This window comes from Arachis hypogaea, chromosome 11, assembly GCF_003086295.3.
Source record: "Arachis hypogaea cultivar Tifrunner chromosome 11, arahy.Tifrunner.gnm2.J5K5, whole genome shotgun sequence".
Taxonomy (NCBI): domain Eukaryota; kingdom Viridiplantae; phylum Streptophyta; class Magnoliopsida; order Fabales; family Fabaceae; genus Arachis; species Arachis hypogaea.
The window spans coordinates 42,982,400-42,998,379 of record NC_092046.1 but is presented as its reverse complement, the minus strand read 5'-3'; the positions used below and the strand labels follow the sequence as shown (position 1 = coordinate 42,998,379).

At 38.4% G+C, this 15,980-nt stretch overlaps 1 non-coding gene across 1 annotated transcript; it reads left to right on the top strand.

The window, feature by feature from the left end:
• The first annotated feature begins 8,068 nt into the window (after window positions 1–8,068).
• LOC112724980 (small nucleolar RNA R71) lies at window positions 8,069–8,176 on the top strand. The gene has a single exon (XR_003164115.1). It is a non-coding gene; the product is annotated as a small nucleolar RNA R71 (small nucleolar RNA).
• Window positions 8,177–15,980: the final 7,804 nt, after the last annotated feature.

Below are 15,980 nucleotides of genomic sequence, written 5' to 3'. Positions count from 1 at the left end.
TGAGTTGGAATTTTTTGTTCAGCAACTTGACCCCTTTCAGCAGTTTCTTTGTGCTTGGACTTTAGCTTGTCTCCCTTTAGCATTAGCTTCATGATGAGCTAAAAATTTGATACATTCGAATATTGACAAGTATATCAAATCGCTCCAAGTAATATCACAGTAATCAAGCAACTTTTGAATCTTCTAATCAGATCAATCGAACTTTGGTAAGAGGATGAGAATCTTAAAGTTGAATCTTGAAATAGCAAGGAACAATGAAGAAGAGTGTTTGATTGTGAATGAGAAAATGCTTATGAAATTGAGGAAGTAATCAATGAATGAGATGTTAAAAGGCTTCGGAGATGTTTAACCTTTAGAAAAAGTAATGCTTATATTTTATTACTTTGACTCAGGCAAAAATATTTTCACAACAAATCATATATAATCAAATTCCAATTCCTTGAAAATTCAATTTCTCTTAACTTAACTAATCGTCAATTCTTTGGTCAATTAACTAAGAGAAGAGGTTAAGACAATTCCGACTTAACGCCGCACAACTTTCAAAATACTATTCCTAGTCAAGTTAAAAATTAAGATAAAGAGTTTTAAGTTAATTCCTAAAATATTTTCTAATACTTTTAACCATTAAAGATGAAGAACGAGACTTAATCTTGAAAAAAGTATTAATGCATTAATCAAAATAAAGAAAACACTTACATTATCAATCTATAAAATCAAACAGAGCTCCTAACCTTTAACAAGAGAGGTTTAGTTACTCATGATAAAGAAAATAGCCTAAAGCTAATGAGATGCTAGATTAATCCAGTTATGATCCTCTGATTTCCTTATTCTGTGAACCATACGTTCACTTATTTATATCCTAACTTCTATCCTAGAATTCAAATTCAAAAACTAAATCTAATCTTATCTTTTGAAGGATAAGATAGATAAAAAGAACACTTCAAATATAATCTAAAATTAAATATTAACAACCAAATATTTTCTTTCTAGAAGAAATTCATGCTAACTAATCATTCAAATCTTGAATCTTAGGATTGAATTTAGAGTTTCCTGGGAGAAGACATGGACTTGGCATTGGGCTTGATCCACTAACACCTAACTTGGATACAATTTTAGGCCACCGGGAGTGAAAAAATCACTTGAATGCGGGCTCCGAGAGTTGCCGCTGGACGCTCATGTTGTGGTCTTCATTGGGGCCAGGCTTGAATGTCGGAAGTAGGGTGCCAACACTTGAGCACCATCAAAGAAGCCCGATAAATTCATATTTTACGATTATTTTTGGCTTGAAAAGAGTTGATTTTATCAACTTACCTTGCATTTATTACTTGAAATTGCATATTTTTGTGAATCTCTTCCTAATTGTGCTTAATTGTGAAAAATATATTTTTTTATGCTTAAAATGTTAAATTTTAATTCACTTTTCTCCCATTCGATACTTTGATATGTTTGATTGAGTGATTTAAGGTTTTGAAGGCAAGAATGACTTGAAAAAATGGAGAAAAAGCATGCAAAAGTGGAGAAACCATGAAGAAATGAAGCTTTAGAAATCTGCCCAGTTGTGCGTACGCATGCCTCATGTGTATTGGTGCACGAAATTGTGATCATCAATGGCGCCAACAACTTGGTACGCACAATTGTAATCTCAACTCTTTGTCACAACTCCGCACAACTAACCAGCAAGTGCACTGGGTCGTCCAAGTAATAAACCTTACGTGAGTAAGGGTCGATCCCACGGAGACTGTCGGCTTGAAGCAAGCTATGGTCATCTTGTAAATCTCAGTCTGGCGGATTCAAATAGTTATGGAGGATTGATAATTAAAAGATGAATAAAATATAAAATAGGATAGAGATACTTATGTAATTCATTGGTGAGAATTTCAGATAAGCATATGAAGATGCTTTGTTCCTCCTGAACCTCTGCTTTCCTATTGCCTTCTTCCAATCATTCATACTCCTTTCCATGGCAAGCTTTATGTTGGGCATCACCGTTGTCAATGGCTACTTCCCGTCCTCTCAGTGAAAATGGTCCAAATGCGCTGTCACCGCACGGCTAATCATCTGTCAGTTCTCGATCATGTTGGAATAGGATCCATTGATCCTTTTGCGTCTATCACACGCCCAACACTCGCGAGTTTGAAGCTCGTCACAGTCATCCCTTCCCAAATCCTACTCGGAATACCACAGACAAGGTTTAGATTTTTCGGATCTCAAGAATGGCTGCCAATAATTCTAGCCTATACCACGAAGGTTTTAATCTTAGATTAGAAACCTAAGAGATACACATTCAAGCTTGATTGCATGTAGAACGACAGTGGTTGTCAGGCACGCGTTCATAGGTGAGAATGGTGATGAGTGTCACGGATCATCACATTCATCAAGTTGAAGAACGAGTGTATATCTTAGAGAAGAAGTAGGCGTGAATTGAATAGAAAAACAATAGTACTTTGTATTAATTCATGAAGAACAGCAGAGCTCCACACCTTAATCTATGGTGTGTAGAAACTCTACCATTGAAAATACATAAGAACAAAAGGTCTAGGCATGGCCGAATGGCCAGTCTCCCAAAGCGTGAACATATAAGTTCAAAGATGAAAAGTGTGTAAAAGTCCCCCTAATACAATAGCAAAAGGTCCTATTTGTAGAAGACTAGTAACCTAGGGTTTATAGAAATGAGTAAATGATGTAGAATCCACTTTCGGGCCCACTTGGTGTGTGCTTGGGCTGAGCGTTGAAGATTTCACATGTAGAGGCTTTTCTTGGAGTTAAACGCCAGCTTTTGTGCCAGTTTGGGCGTTTAACTCCAGCTTTTATGCCAGTTCTGACGTTTTGACGCCAGAATTTCTATGCTGACTTGGAACGCCAGTTTGGGCCATTAAATCTCGGGCAAAGTATAGACTATTATATATTGCTAGAAAGCCTAGGATGTCTAATTTTCAACGCAATTGAGAGTACGCCAATTGGGCTTCTGTAGCTCCAGAAAATCTACTTCGAGTGCAGGGAGGTCAGAATCCAATAGCATCTGCAGTCCTTTTTCAGCCTCTGAATCAGATTTTTGCTCAGGTCCCTCAATTTCAGCCAGAAAATACCTGAAATCATAGAAAAACACATAAACTCATAGTAAAGTCCAGAAATATGATTTTTATTTAAAAACTTATAAAAATATAATAAAAACTAACTCAAACATACTAAAAACAATGCCAAAAAGCGTATAAATTATCTGCTCATCACAACACCAAACTTAGATTGTTGCTTTTTCCCAAGCAACTGAAAATCAAATAGGATAAAAAGAAGAGAATATACAATGAATTCCAAAAATATCTATGAAGATCAGTCTTAATTAGATGAGCGGGGCTATTAGCTTTTTGGTTCTGAACAGTTTTGGCATCTCACTTTATCCTTTGAAGTTCAGAATGATTGGCATCTATAGGAACTCATAATTTAGATAGTGTTATTGATTCTCCTAGTTTAGTATGTTGACTCTTGAACACAGCTACTTTATGAGTCTTGGCTGTGGCCCTAAGCACTTTGTTTTCCAATATTACCACCGGATACATAAATGCTACAGACACATAACTGGGTGAACCTTTTCAGATTGTGACTCATTTTTGCTAGAGTCCCCAATTAGAGGTGTCCAGAGCTCTTAAGCACACTCTTTTTGCTTTGGACCACGACTTTAACCGCTCAGTCTCAAGTTTTTACTTGACACCTTCACGCCACAAGCACATGGTTAGGGACAGCTTGGTTTAACCACTTAGGCCAGGATTTTATTCCTGTGGGCCCTCCTATCCACTGATGCTCAAAGTCTTGGATCCTTTTTATTTCACCCTTGCCTTTTGGTTTAAAGGGCTATTGGCTTTTTCTGCTTGCTTTTTCTTTTTCTTCTCTTTTTTTTCGCATATATTTTTTTTGCAAGCTTTCCGCTGCTTTTTCTTGCTTCAAGAATTATTTTTTATGATTTTTCAGATTATCAATAACATTTCTCCTTTTCCATTATTATTTCAAGAGCCAACAATTTTAACATTCATGAATAACAAATTCAAAAATATGCACTGTTCAAGCATTCATTCAGAAAAACATAAAGTATTGCCACCACATCAAGATAATTAATCTGTTTTAAAATTTGAAATTCATGTACTTCTTTTTCTTTTTCAATTAAAAATATTTTTCATTTAATAAAGGTGATGGATTCATATTCATGGCTTTAAGGCATAGACACTTAGACACTAGTGATCATGTAATAAAGACACAAACATAGATAAATATAAAGCATACAAATTCAAAAAACAGAAAATAAAGAACAAGGAGATTAAAGAACGGGTCCACCTTAGTGATGGCGGCTAGTTCTTCCTCTTGAAGATCTTATGGAGTGCTTGAGCTCCTCAATGTCTCTTCCTTGCCTTTGTTGCTCCTCTCTCATGATTCTTTGATCTTCTCTAATTTTATGAAGGAGGATAGAATGCTCTTGGTGTTCCACCCTTAGTTGTCCCATATTGGAACTTAATTCTCCTAGGGAGGTGTTAATTTGCTCCCAATAATTTTATGGAGAAAAATGCATCCCTTGAGGCATCTCAGGGATTTCATGATGAGGAATTTCCTCATGCTTTTGTACATGAGTGGGATCTCTTGTTTGCTCCATCCTATTCTTAGTAATGGGCTTGTCCTCATCAATGAGGATGTCTCCCTCTATGTCAATCCCAGCCGAATTGTAGAGGTGGCAAATGAGGTGAGGAAAGGCTAACCTTCCAAAATAGAGGACTTGTCAGCCACCTTGTAGAGTTCTTGAGGTATAATCTCATGAACTTCCACTTCCTCTCCAATCATGATGTTATGGATTATGATAGTCCGGTCTATAGTAACTTCAGACCGGTTGCTAGTGGGAATGATTGAGCGTTGGATGAACTCTAACCATCCCCTAGCCACAGGCTTGAGGTCATGCCTTCTTAGTTGAACCGACTTCCCTCTTGAATCTTTCTTCCATTGAGCACCCTCTTCACAAATGTCTATGAGGACTTGGTCCAATCTTTGATCAAAGTTGACCCTTCTAATGTAGGGGTGTGCATCTCCTTGCATCATTGGCAAGTTGAATGCCAACCTTACATTTTCCGGACTGAAATCTAAGCATTTCCCCTAAACCATTGTAAGCCAATTCTTAGGGTCTGGGTTTACACTTTGATCATGGTTCTTGGTGATCCATACATTGGCATAGAACTCTTGAACCATTAAGATCGCGACTTGTTGAATGGGGTTGGTGAGAATTTCCCAACCTCTTCTTCGAATCTCATGTCGGATCTCCGGATATTCACCCTTTTTGAGCTTGAAAGGGACCTCGGGGATCACTTTCTTCTTGGCCACAACTTCATAGAAGTGGTCTTGATGCACCTTTGAGATGAATCTCTCCATCTCCCATGACTCGGAGGTGGAAGCTTTTGCCTTCCCTTTCCTCTTTCTAGAGGTTTTTCCGGCCTTAGGTGCCATAAATGGTTATGGAAAAACAAAAAGCAACGTTTTTACCACACCAAACTTAAAATGTTTGCTCGTCCTCGAGCAAAAGAAGAAAGAAGAGAGTAGAGGAAGAAGAAATAGAGGAGATGGAGGGGAGTTAGTGCTTCGGCCAAGGGGGAGAAGTAGTGTTTAAGATGTGTGAAAATGAAGGGGTGAAAAGTGGTTTATATAGGAGTGGGGAGAGGGTAAGGTTCGGCCATGTATGAGTGGGATTGGGAGGGAAAGTGATTTGAATTTGAATGGTGAGGTAGGTAGGATTTATGATGGATGGATGTGGATTGGTGAAGGGTTTATGGAGAAGAGGGTAGGATTTGATAGGTGAGGGGTTTTTGGGGAAGAGGTATTGAGGTGATTGGTGAAGGGTATTTGGGGAAGAGTATTATGAAAAGGTGTGAAGAAGAGAGAGAGCGAGTTGAGGTTGGTGGGGATCCTGTGGAGTCCACAGATCCTAAGGTGTCAAGGATTTCTCATCCCTGCACCAATTAGGCTTGCAAAACGCCCTTTGCTGCCAATCCTGGCGTTAAACGCTAGGTTGCTGCCCATTTCTGGCGTTTAACGCTAGCTTCTTGCCCTTTTCTGGCGTTAAACGCCAGTCTGGTGCCCATTTCTGGCGTTAAACGCCCAGAATGGTGCCAGACTGGGCGTTTAACGCCCATTCTGCTGCCCTTACTGGCGTTTAAACGCCAGTAGGCTTCTCCTCCAGGGTGTGCTGTTTTTCATTCTGTTTTTCAGTTTGTTTTTGCTTTTTCAATTGTTTTCGTGACTTCACATGATCATCAACCTACAAAAAATATAAAATAACAATGGAAAATAAAAATTTAACATAGATAAGTAAAATTGGGTTGCCTCCCAACAAGCGCTTCTTTAATGTCAGTAGCTTGACAGTGGGCTCTCATGGAGCCTCACAGATACTCAGAGCATGATGATGGCCTCTCAACACCAAACTTAGAGTTTGGTTGTGGCCTCCCAACACCAAACTTAGAGTTTGAATGTGGGGGTTTTGTTTGACTCTGCATTGAGAGAAGCTTTTCATGCTTCTTCTCCATGGTTACAGAGGGAGATCCTTGAGCTTTAAACACAAGGGAGTCCTCATTCACTTGAAGGACCAATTCTCCTCTGTCAACATCAATCACAGCTCTTGCTATGGCTAGGAAGGGTCTGCCAAGGATGATGGATTCATCCATACACTTCCCAGTGTCTAGGATTATGAAATCAGCAGGGATATAATGGCTTTCAACCTTTACCAAGACATCCTCTACAAGTCTATAAGCCTGTTTTCTTGAATTGCCTGCCATTTGTAGTGAGATTCTTACAGCTTGTACCTCAAGGATTCCTAGCTTCTCCATTACAGAGAGAGGCACGAGGTTTATGCTTGACCCTAGGTCACACAGAGCCTTTTCAAAGGTCATGGTGCCTATGGTACAAGGTATTGAGAACTTTCCAGGATCTTGTCTCTTCAGAGGTAATTTCTGCCTAGTCAAGTCATCCAGTTCGTTGGTTAGCAAGGGGGTTCATCCTCCCAAGTCTCATTACCAAATATCTTGGCATTTAGCTTCATGATTGCTCCAAGGTACTTAGCAACTTATTCTTCAGTAACATCTTCATCCTCTTCAGAGGAAGAATACTCATCAGAGCTCATGAATTACAAAAGTAAATTCAATAGAATCTCTATGGTCTCAGTGTGAGCCTCAGATTCCCATGGTTCCTCATTAGGGAACTCCTTGGAGACTAGTGGACGTCCATTGAGGTCTTCCTCAGTGGAGATCACTGCCTCTTCCTTCTCTCCAAGTTCGGCCATGTGGGTCATGTTGATGGCCTTGCACTCTCCTTTTGGATTTTCTTCTGTATTGCTTGGAAGAGTACTAGGAGGGAGTTCAGTAACTTTCTTGCTCAGCTGACCCACTTGTGCCTCCAAATTTCTAATGGAGGACCTTGTTTCAGTCATGAAACTTTGAGTGGTTTTGATTAGATCAGAGACTATGGTTGCTAAGTCAGAGTGGCTCTGCTTAGAATTCTCTGTCTGTTGCTGAGAAGATGATGGAAAAGGTTTGCCGTTGCTAAACCTATTTCTTCCACCATTACTGTTGTTGAAGCCTTGTTGAGGCCTCTGTTGATCCTTCCATGATAGGTTTGGATGATTTCTCCATGAAGGATTATAGGTGTTTCCATAGGGTTCTCCCATGTAATTCACCTCTTCCATTGCCGGGTTCTCAGGATCATAAGCTTCTTCTTCAGATGAAGCTTCTTTGGTACTGCCTGTTGCTGCTTGCATTCCAGACAGACTCTGAGAAATCATATTGACTTGCTGAGTTAATATTTTGTTCTGAGCCAATATGGCATTTAGAGTATCAATCTCAAGAACTCCTTTCTTCTGATTTATCCCATTATTCACAGGATTCCTTTCAGAAGTGTACATGAATTGGTTATTTGCAACAATTTCAATGAGTTCCTGAGCTTCTGCAGGCGTCTTCTTCAAATGAAGAGATCCTCCAGTAGAGCTGTCCAATGACATCTTGGACAGTTCAGACAGACCATCATAGAAGATACCTATGATGCTCCATTCTAAAAGCATGTCAGAAAGACACCTTTTGATCAATTGCTTGTATCTTTCCCAAGCTTCATAGAGGGATTCACCTTCCTTCTGTCTGAAGGTTTAGACTTCTACTTTAAGCTTGCTCAATTTTTGAGGTGGAAAGAACTTTGCCAAGAAGGCATTGACTAGCTTTTCCCAAGAGTTCAGGCTTTCTTTAGGTTGTGAATCCAACCATGTTTTAGCTCTGTCTCTTACAGAAAAGGGAAAGAGCATAAGCTTATAGACCTCGGGATCAACCCCATTGGTCTTAACAGTGTCACAGATTTACAAGAATTCAGCTAAGAACTGATGAGGATCTTCCAATGGAAGTCCATGAAACTTGCAATTCTGTTGCATTAGAGAAACTAATTGAGGCTTAAGCTCAAAGTTGTTTGCTCCAATGGCAGGGAGTGAGATGCTCCTCCCATAAAAGTCAGGAGTAGGTGCAGTAATGTCACCAAGCACCTTCCTTGCATTGTTGGCATTGTTGTTGTTTTCGGCTGCCATAGCTTCTTCTTGTTTGAAAAGCTTTGTTAGGTCCTCTACAGAGAGTTGTACTTTAGCTTCTCTTAGCTTTCTCTTCAAGGTCCTTTCAGGTTCAGGATCAGCCTTAACAAGAATGTCTTTGTCCTTACTCTTGCTCATATGAAAAGAGAGGAGAAGAAAATATGGAATCCTCTATGTCACAGTATAGAGATTCCTTGAGGTGTCAGAGGTAAAGAAGAATAGAAGGAGAAGGTAGAGAAGAGAGAATTCGAACTTATCAAGAGGGATAGAGTTCGAATTGTACATTGAGGAGGAGTGTTAGTCCATAAATAGAAGGATGTGAGAAGAGGAGAAGAATATTCGAAATTAAAGTAAAAAGATTTTAAAAAAATTAAAAGAAATTTTGAAAATTTGGTAAATGATTTTTGAAAACTAAGATTGGAAAAGAAATTAAGTGATTTTTGAAAAAGATTTTGGAATTAGAAATAAAAAAGATATGATTGAAAATTAATTTTGAAAAATATGTGATTGAAAAGACATGATTGAGAAGATATGATTGAGAATCAAATTAAAAAGAGAAAGTTTTTAAAATTAAAGTTGATTACTTGACCAACAAGAAATTAAAAGATATGATTCTAGAATTAAAACTTTTGATCCTTTCTTAATAGGCAAGTAACAACTTGAAAATTTTGAATCACTAATTGTAGCAAGGATTTTCGAAAATAGTAATAAATAAAAAAAATTGAAAAGAAATTGATTTTGAAAGGATATGATTGAAAAGATATGATTTGAAAAAGATTTGATTTTGAAAACTTATGAAAATTTGCAAAAGATTTGAATTAAAAACAAAATCTTCCCTCTAGTGTCCTCTTGGCGTTAAACGCCCAGAATGGCATCCATTCTAGCATTTAACGCCCAAAATACTACCTTTTTGGGCGTTTAACGCCCAGCCAGGTACCCTGGCTGGCGTTTAAACGCCAGTTTTCCTTCTTCATTGGGCGTTTTGAAGGCCCAGCTTTTTCTATGTAATTCCTCTGCTGAATGTTCTGAATCTTCAATTCTCTGTATTATTGACTTGAAAAGACATAGTTTTGAAAATTTTTCGAATTTTTAGAGAATAATAACAAAATGAAACTAAATCATGAAGAACTAAGATCAAATAAACAATGCATGCAAGACACCAAACTTAGAAATTTTCATATTAGAAACACTAACAAAGTGAGAATCATATGAGAAACAACAAAAGACACAAAATAAGAGAATTTAAAGATCAGAGCAAGGAAATCATCAAGAACAACTTGAAGATCAATGAAGAACATATTACATATATTCGAAAAATGCAAGAAGAATAAAGACATGCAATTGACACCAAACTTAAAATTAGACCCTAGACTCAAACAAGAAACATAAAATATTTGTGATTTTAAGATTTTATAAATTTTTTTGTGATTTTTCAAAAATTATTTGGAAAAGAAAATAAAGAGATTCAAAATTTTTAATGAGAATTCTAGGAATTATTGCAATGTTAGTCTAAAACTCCGGTCCAGGAATTAGACATGGCTTACTAGCCAGCCAAGCCTTCAATGAAAGCTTCGGTCCAAATCACTAGACATGGCCAATGGCCAGCCAAGCTTTAGCAGATCATTACTCTCAACAGCAAAATTGATAGAAATCAACAAGCTCTTGTGATGATAAGTTGAAACCTCAGTCCAAAAGATTAGACATGGCTTCACAGCCAGCCAGACTTCAACAGATCACCATGAAACTCTAGAATTCATTCTTAAAAACTCCGAAGAACAAAATAGAAATTTTTTTTTTTGTATTTTTGAAAAAAAATTTTTTTCGAAAAAAAGCATAAACATACAACAAAATTACCTAATCTAAGCAACAAGATGAACCATCAGTTGTCCAAACTCGAACAATCCCCGGCAACGGCGCTAAAAACTTGGTGCACGAAATTGTGATCATCAATGGCGCCAACAACTTGGTACGCACAATTGTAATCTCAACTCTTTGTCACAACTCCGCACAACTAACTAGCAAATGCACTGGGTCGTCCAAGTAATAAACCTTACGTGAGTAAGGGTCGATCCCACGGAGACTGTCGGCTTCAAGCAAGCTATGGTCATCTTGTAAATCTTAGTCAGGCGGATTCAAATGGTTATGGAGGATTGATAATTAAAAGATGAATAAAATATAAAATAGGATAGAGATACTTATGTAATTCATTGGTGAGAATTTCAGATAAACGTATGAAGATGCTTTGTTCCTCCTGAACCTCTGCTTTCCTATTGCCTTCTTCCAATCATTCATACTCCTTTCCATGGCAAGCTTTATGTTGGGCATCATCGTTGTCAATGGCTACTTCCCGTCCTCTCAGTGAAAATGGTCCAAATGCGCTGTCACCACACGGCTAATCATCTGTCGGTTCTTGATCATGTTGGAATAGGATCCATTGATCCTTTTGCGTCCGTCACACGCCCAACACTCGCGAGTTTGAAGCTCGTCACAGTCATCCCTTCCCAGATCCTACTCGGAATACCACAGACAAGGTTTAGACTTTTCGGATCTCAAAAATGGCCACCAATAATTCTAGCCTATACCACGAAGGTTTTAATCTTAGATTAGAAACCCAAGAGATACACATTCAAGCTTGATTGCATGTAGAACGACAGTGGTTGTCAGGCACGCGTTCATAGGTGAGAATGGTGATGAGTGTCACGGATCATCACATTCATCAATTTGAAGAACGAGTGTATATCTTAGAGAAGAAGTAGGCATGAATTGAATAGAAAAATAGTAGTACTTTGTATTAATTCATGAAGAACAGTAGAGTTCCACACCTTAATCTATGGTGTGTAGAAACTCTACCGTTGAAAATACATAAGAACAAAAAGTCTAGGCATGGCCGAATGGCCAGCCTCCCAAAGCGTGAACATATAAGTTCAAAGATGAAAAGTGTGTAAAAGTCCCCCTAATACAATAGCAAAAGGTCCTATTTGTAGAAGACTAGTAACCTAGGGTTTACAGAAATGAGTAAATGATGCAGAATCCACTTCCAGGCCCACTTGGTATGTGCTTGGGCTGAGCGTTGAAGCTTTCACGTGTAGAGGCTTTTCTTGGAGTTAAACGCCAACTTTTGTGCCAATTTGGGCGTTTAACTCCAGCTTTTATGCCAGTTCTGGCATTTTGACACCAGAATTTCTATGCTGATTTGGAACGCCGGTTTGGGCCATCAAATCTCGAGCAAAGTATAGACTATTATATATTGTTGGAAAGCCCAGGATGTCTACTTTCTAACACAATTGAGAGCGCGCCAATTGGGCTTCTGTAGCTCTAGAAAATCCATTTTGAGTGCAGGGAGGTCAGAATCCAACAGCATCTGCAGTCCTTTTTCAGCATCTGAATCAGATTTTTGCTCAGGTCCCTCAATTTTAGCCAGAAAATACCTGAAATCATAGAAAAACACATAAACTCATAGTAAAGTCCAGAAATATAATTTTTATTTAAAATCTAATAAAAATATAATAAAAACTAACTCAAACATACTAAAAACATACTAAAAACAATGCCAAAAAGCGTATAAATTATCCGCTCATCATGTACGCATCTTTTGGAAAATTGCCAATTTGTGCATACTCATCCCTCATGTGTACGTATCTTTTTCAAATCATGCGTACGTATCGCAAATGCGTACGTATGACTTGCTGCACGTGATTCACTTAAGTGAACAGATGGGTCGTGATTTTAGGCCAATTTTGGACCTAATCCAACTCATTTCTGAAGTATTTGAAGCATAGACCAAGGGAGGATCAACCAGATAGTGTTAAAATAGTTTTAATTTATGTTTTTTTTTATCATATTTTGGGATAGAATTCTAGAGAGAGAAACTCTAATTTTTCTTTAGAATTTAGGGTTTCTTAGTTTAATTTCTCCGTAGTTTAGGTTTTAATTATTATTTTTAGTTTTCTTGAGCGAGTAAATCCTAAGAGTATTTTAACACCCGATACCTTGAACCAACTGGTTTGAAAGTGTCGATTGAAAGTTTAGTTTAAAAGCCGTCTTGAGATAAAACGCTTAGAGGCAAAGCCAAGTGCAATCACCTCAAAAATAAAAGGATTAAGAAAAGAAAACAATCATCACAAGAAGAAAAAGGAAGAAGAAATGCTGTCTTTGAGGTGAAAATGTATAAAGAGACCTCCATAATATCATCCAAATGAATTTTCTAAGCTCTAAGACTTTCAAGTATAAGGACTAACAAGTATTGGAATTCATGCATAAGCATATGATTAAGTTCACCCCATTATCTCTTGATCATGTTACTTACTGAGACTTCAAGCAATTATTCAACACATTTCAATCAAGGAAATCTTCTATGCATAGTTCTTGTCTTGTTTGGGGACAAACAAGATCTTAAGTTTGGTGTTGTGATGCATGAGCATATTTAGTTGTTTTTAGTCATTCTTTCTTTGAATAAAGTTAATGATCTCTTGTTTTTTATTAAGATTTTCATGCTTTTAATAAATGTTTGTTGAATTTTCCTTCTTTGAACAAAGTTAATGAATTCCTGATGTTAATCGAGATTTTTGTGCTTTAATCAAGGTTTCTTGGAATTGCTTTGCGCTTTGATGAGCGGATATTTTATATGCTTTTTGGCATCATTTTCATATAGTTTTCATTTTGTTTTATTTAAGTTTTATTATATTTCCATAGGTTTTAGTGCAAAATTCATATTTTTAGATTCTACTTTGAGTTTGTGTATTTTATGGTGATTTCAAGTATTTTCTGGCTGAAATTGAGGAGTTTGAGCAAAAGTCTAATTTAGAGACAGAGAAAGGACTGCTGATGCTGTCATGATCTAACCTTTATGCACTCGAAGGAGCTTTTTTGGAGTTACAAAAGTCCAAATGACGCGTCCTCAATGGCTATAGAAAGCTAACATCCAGGGCTTTCCATAAATAGATAATAGTTTATACTTTGCTTTGGAAATGAAGGTCCAAAACTGGCGTTCAACGCCAGCCACCTACCTTATTCCTGGCGTTGGACGCCCACAAGGGAGTAGTTGGCATCCAACGCACAAAAGGGAATCCCAAGCCAGCGTTCAACACCCCTAACCAGTACTAGCTCATGGATTACACTCAAGCTCAGCCCAAACACTCACCAAGTGGGCCCTAGAAGTGAATTTTTGCACTATCAACCTAGTTTACCTTATTTCTGTAAGGCCCACATCAGTTGGGTAGGGGAACGAAGCATGCCTTATAAGGGTGTGAATACCTCTCCCTAGCATGACGTGTTTTGATGAGTGAGTGTGGGGGGCTTCGGCTATCATCCCTATCGTCAAAGGCAAAACCGTGAGGCCTTGTGTGTCAAAGCGGATAATATCGTGCTAGCGGGTGGTCTGGGCTGTTACAATTTCTGTAATACTTAGTTATCAGATTAGTATATATAGGAGAAGATCAACCATGTTTAGGATCTTCTACCTCAACTCTTGCCCACTTTATACGTTTTTTCAGTACTCTTCTGTAAGCATGAGTCACTAACCTCCTAAAGTTAAGGTTAGGAGCTCTGCTGAGTTTCATGGATTAATAATATTACTATTCTAGTTCAATATGTCTGATTCTATTCTCTTATGCATTCTCGTTCTTCATCTCATTGATTGAGGGTGGCCCGTGACAATCACCCTTGTTCTACATGGGTTCCATGCGAGTCCTGATCCGGATAGCATTGAACCAAAGCTAGAGATTGCATTCCAGATTCTAATAGAGTACCTGGGCAACTTTGGATACGTGACATAAAATCCCGTTGACCGTGGGTAAGTGAGGTCTCTGTGGCACTAAGGATAGAGTCTGAGAAGTAGCATTCCCTGATCCGGAAGATCTACCTTGTCTGTGGCACCTTGAGTAGAATCCTGAGGGGGAGTGGATTGCTTAGAGCTTCATCTTCTGCTACAATAAGAAACCTAGAGGTGGCTTGATGAGAGGACATGAGTCACTTGCAACATGGTGGATTGCTGCAGTGGAGGAGGTTAACTTGATGAGAGGACATGAGTTGTCAGTTACGGCTACCATTGAATGAATCAGAGAGTTATTGAAGTAGACAGTAAGAAAAGTTAATCCAGAAAGACAAAGCATCTCCGAAGCCTTAACCGTTCTCATACCATTGATTTCCCACCTATCTAGTAACGTTTTATTTATTCTGTTTTATGCATTTTCCGTAACAAACTATAATTTCTATCCACCTAACTAAGATCTGTAAGGTAACCACTGCTTGCTCAAACCAACAATCTCCGTGGGATCGATCCTCACTCACCTGAGGTATTACTTGGTCGACCCGATATACTTGCCGATCTATCTGTGTGAAATGTGCGGAGCCAGTTTTGTGCACCATGCTTTGATATGTTTAGGGAGTTGTTGAAAGATTTAAGGCAAGAACAAATGAGGACAAGGACAATCAAAGAAGCCTTTGAGAGAAGCAAGGAAGGTGGTATGCAAGAGGAAGCACACTCCCAAGGAAGCAAGAGTTGGAAAAAGCGCAAGGAAGTTCAAAGAGAAATTACAACACTGACCTCTCCATACTCTAACAAGGATAACTTGAGTTAGAGACGTCCAAATGAAGAAGGTTTAGCTGCATTAGAAAGCTAACTTCCATATCTTTTCAATGACATATGTTGGTCCTTAGTGGATGCTAAATTTGAGGGTACAAATTATCATTCTTGAGTTTTAGAGGTCCAAATGAAGCACATTCAGTGGCGTTAGAAAGCTAACATCCAGAATTTCCCAAAGATATATAATAGTATATGGTGGATGTTCCGTTTGGGCCACGAACAATGAGCATCTTTGGATTCCCAAATTGTGAGGCGCCCCATATGCGACTCAAATGGTGCCCCATATGCCTTCGAAAGTGTACACCTCCCAGGGACCTCAAATTGGTGTTTTGTATGCCAAATCATAGGCAACTCTTAGGGGCTTCAATCAAGCTCCAAATTGGCATCTTATACGCCACACTTATGGAGTTTCATACTCCATCAAGATGCATACCTTCTAGGGACTTATTTTAATCTTCAAAGTGGCGCCCCACACACCACTTCCCTGGTGCCTCATACACGAATTCATGCACCTCCAGTTTGATGCAACCAGATGGCACCCCATACGCCAATTTTTAAAGAGTACGAAGCTTGAAACACCTTTGACATTCTGAGGAAGCCCCAAGATCAAAAAATGGCATTTTGTACGCCATTTTGAAGTGTTTGGTACGCCACCAAAGGTGCAACCTCCAAGAAATCATTTTGAGCAAGAGTTTGGGTATTATGCATATCACTTTTGGAGCTTAAAATGCCAAGTCAATTTACACAAAGCCCATAGGATTGAAGCCCATATTCTCAAGTCAAAGTTCACACCAAGGCAGAGGATCTCATTGAAGC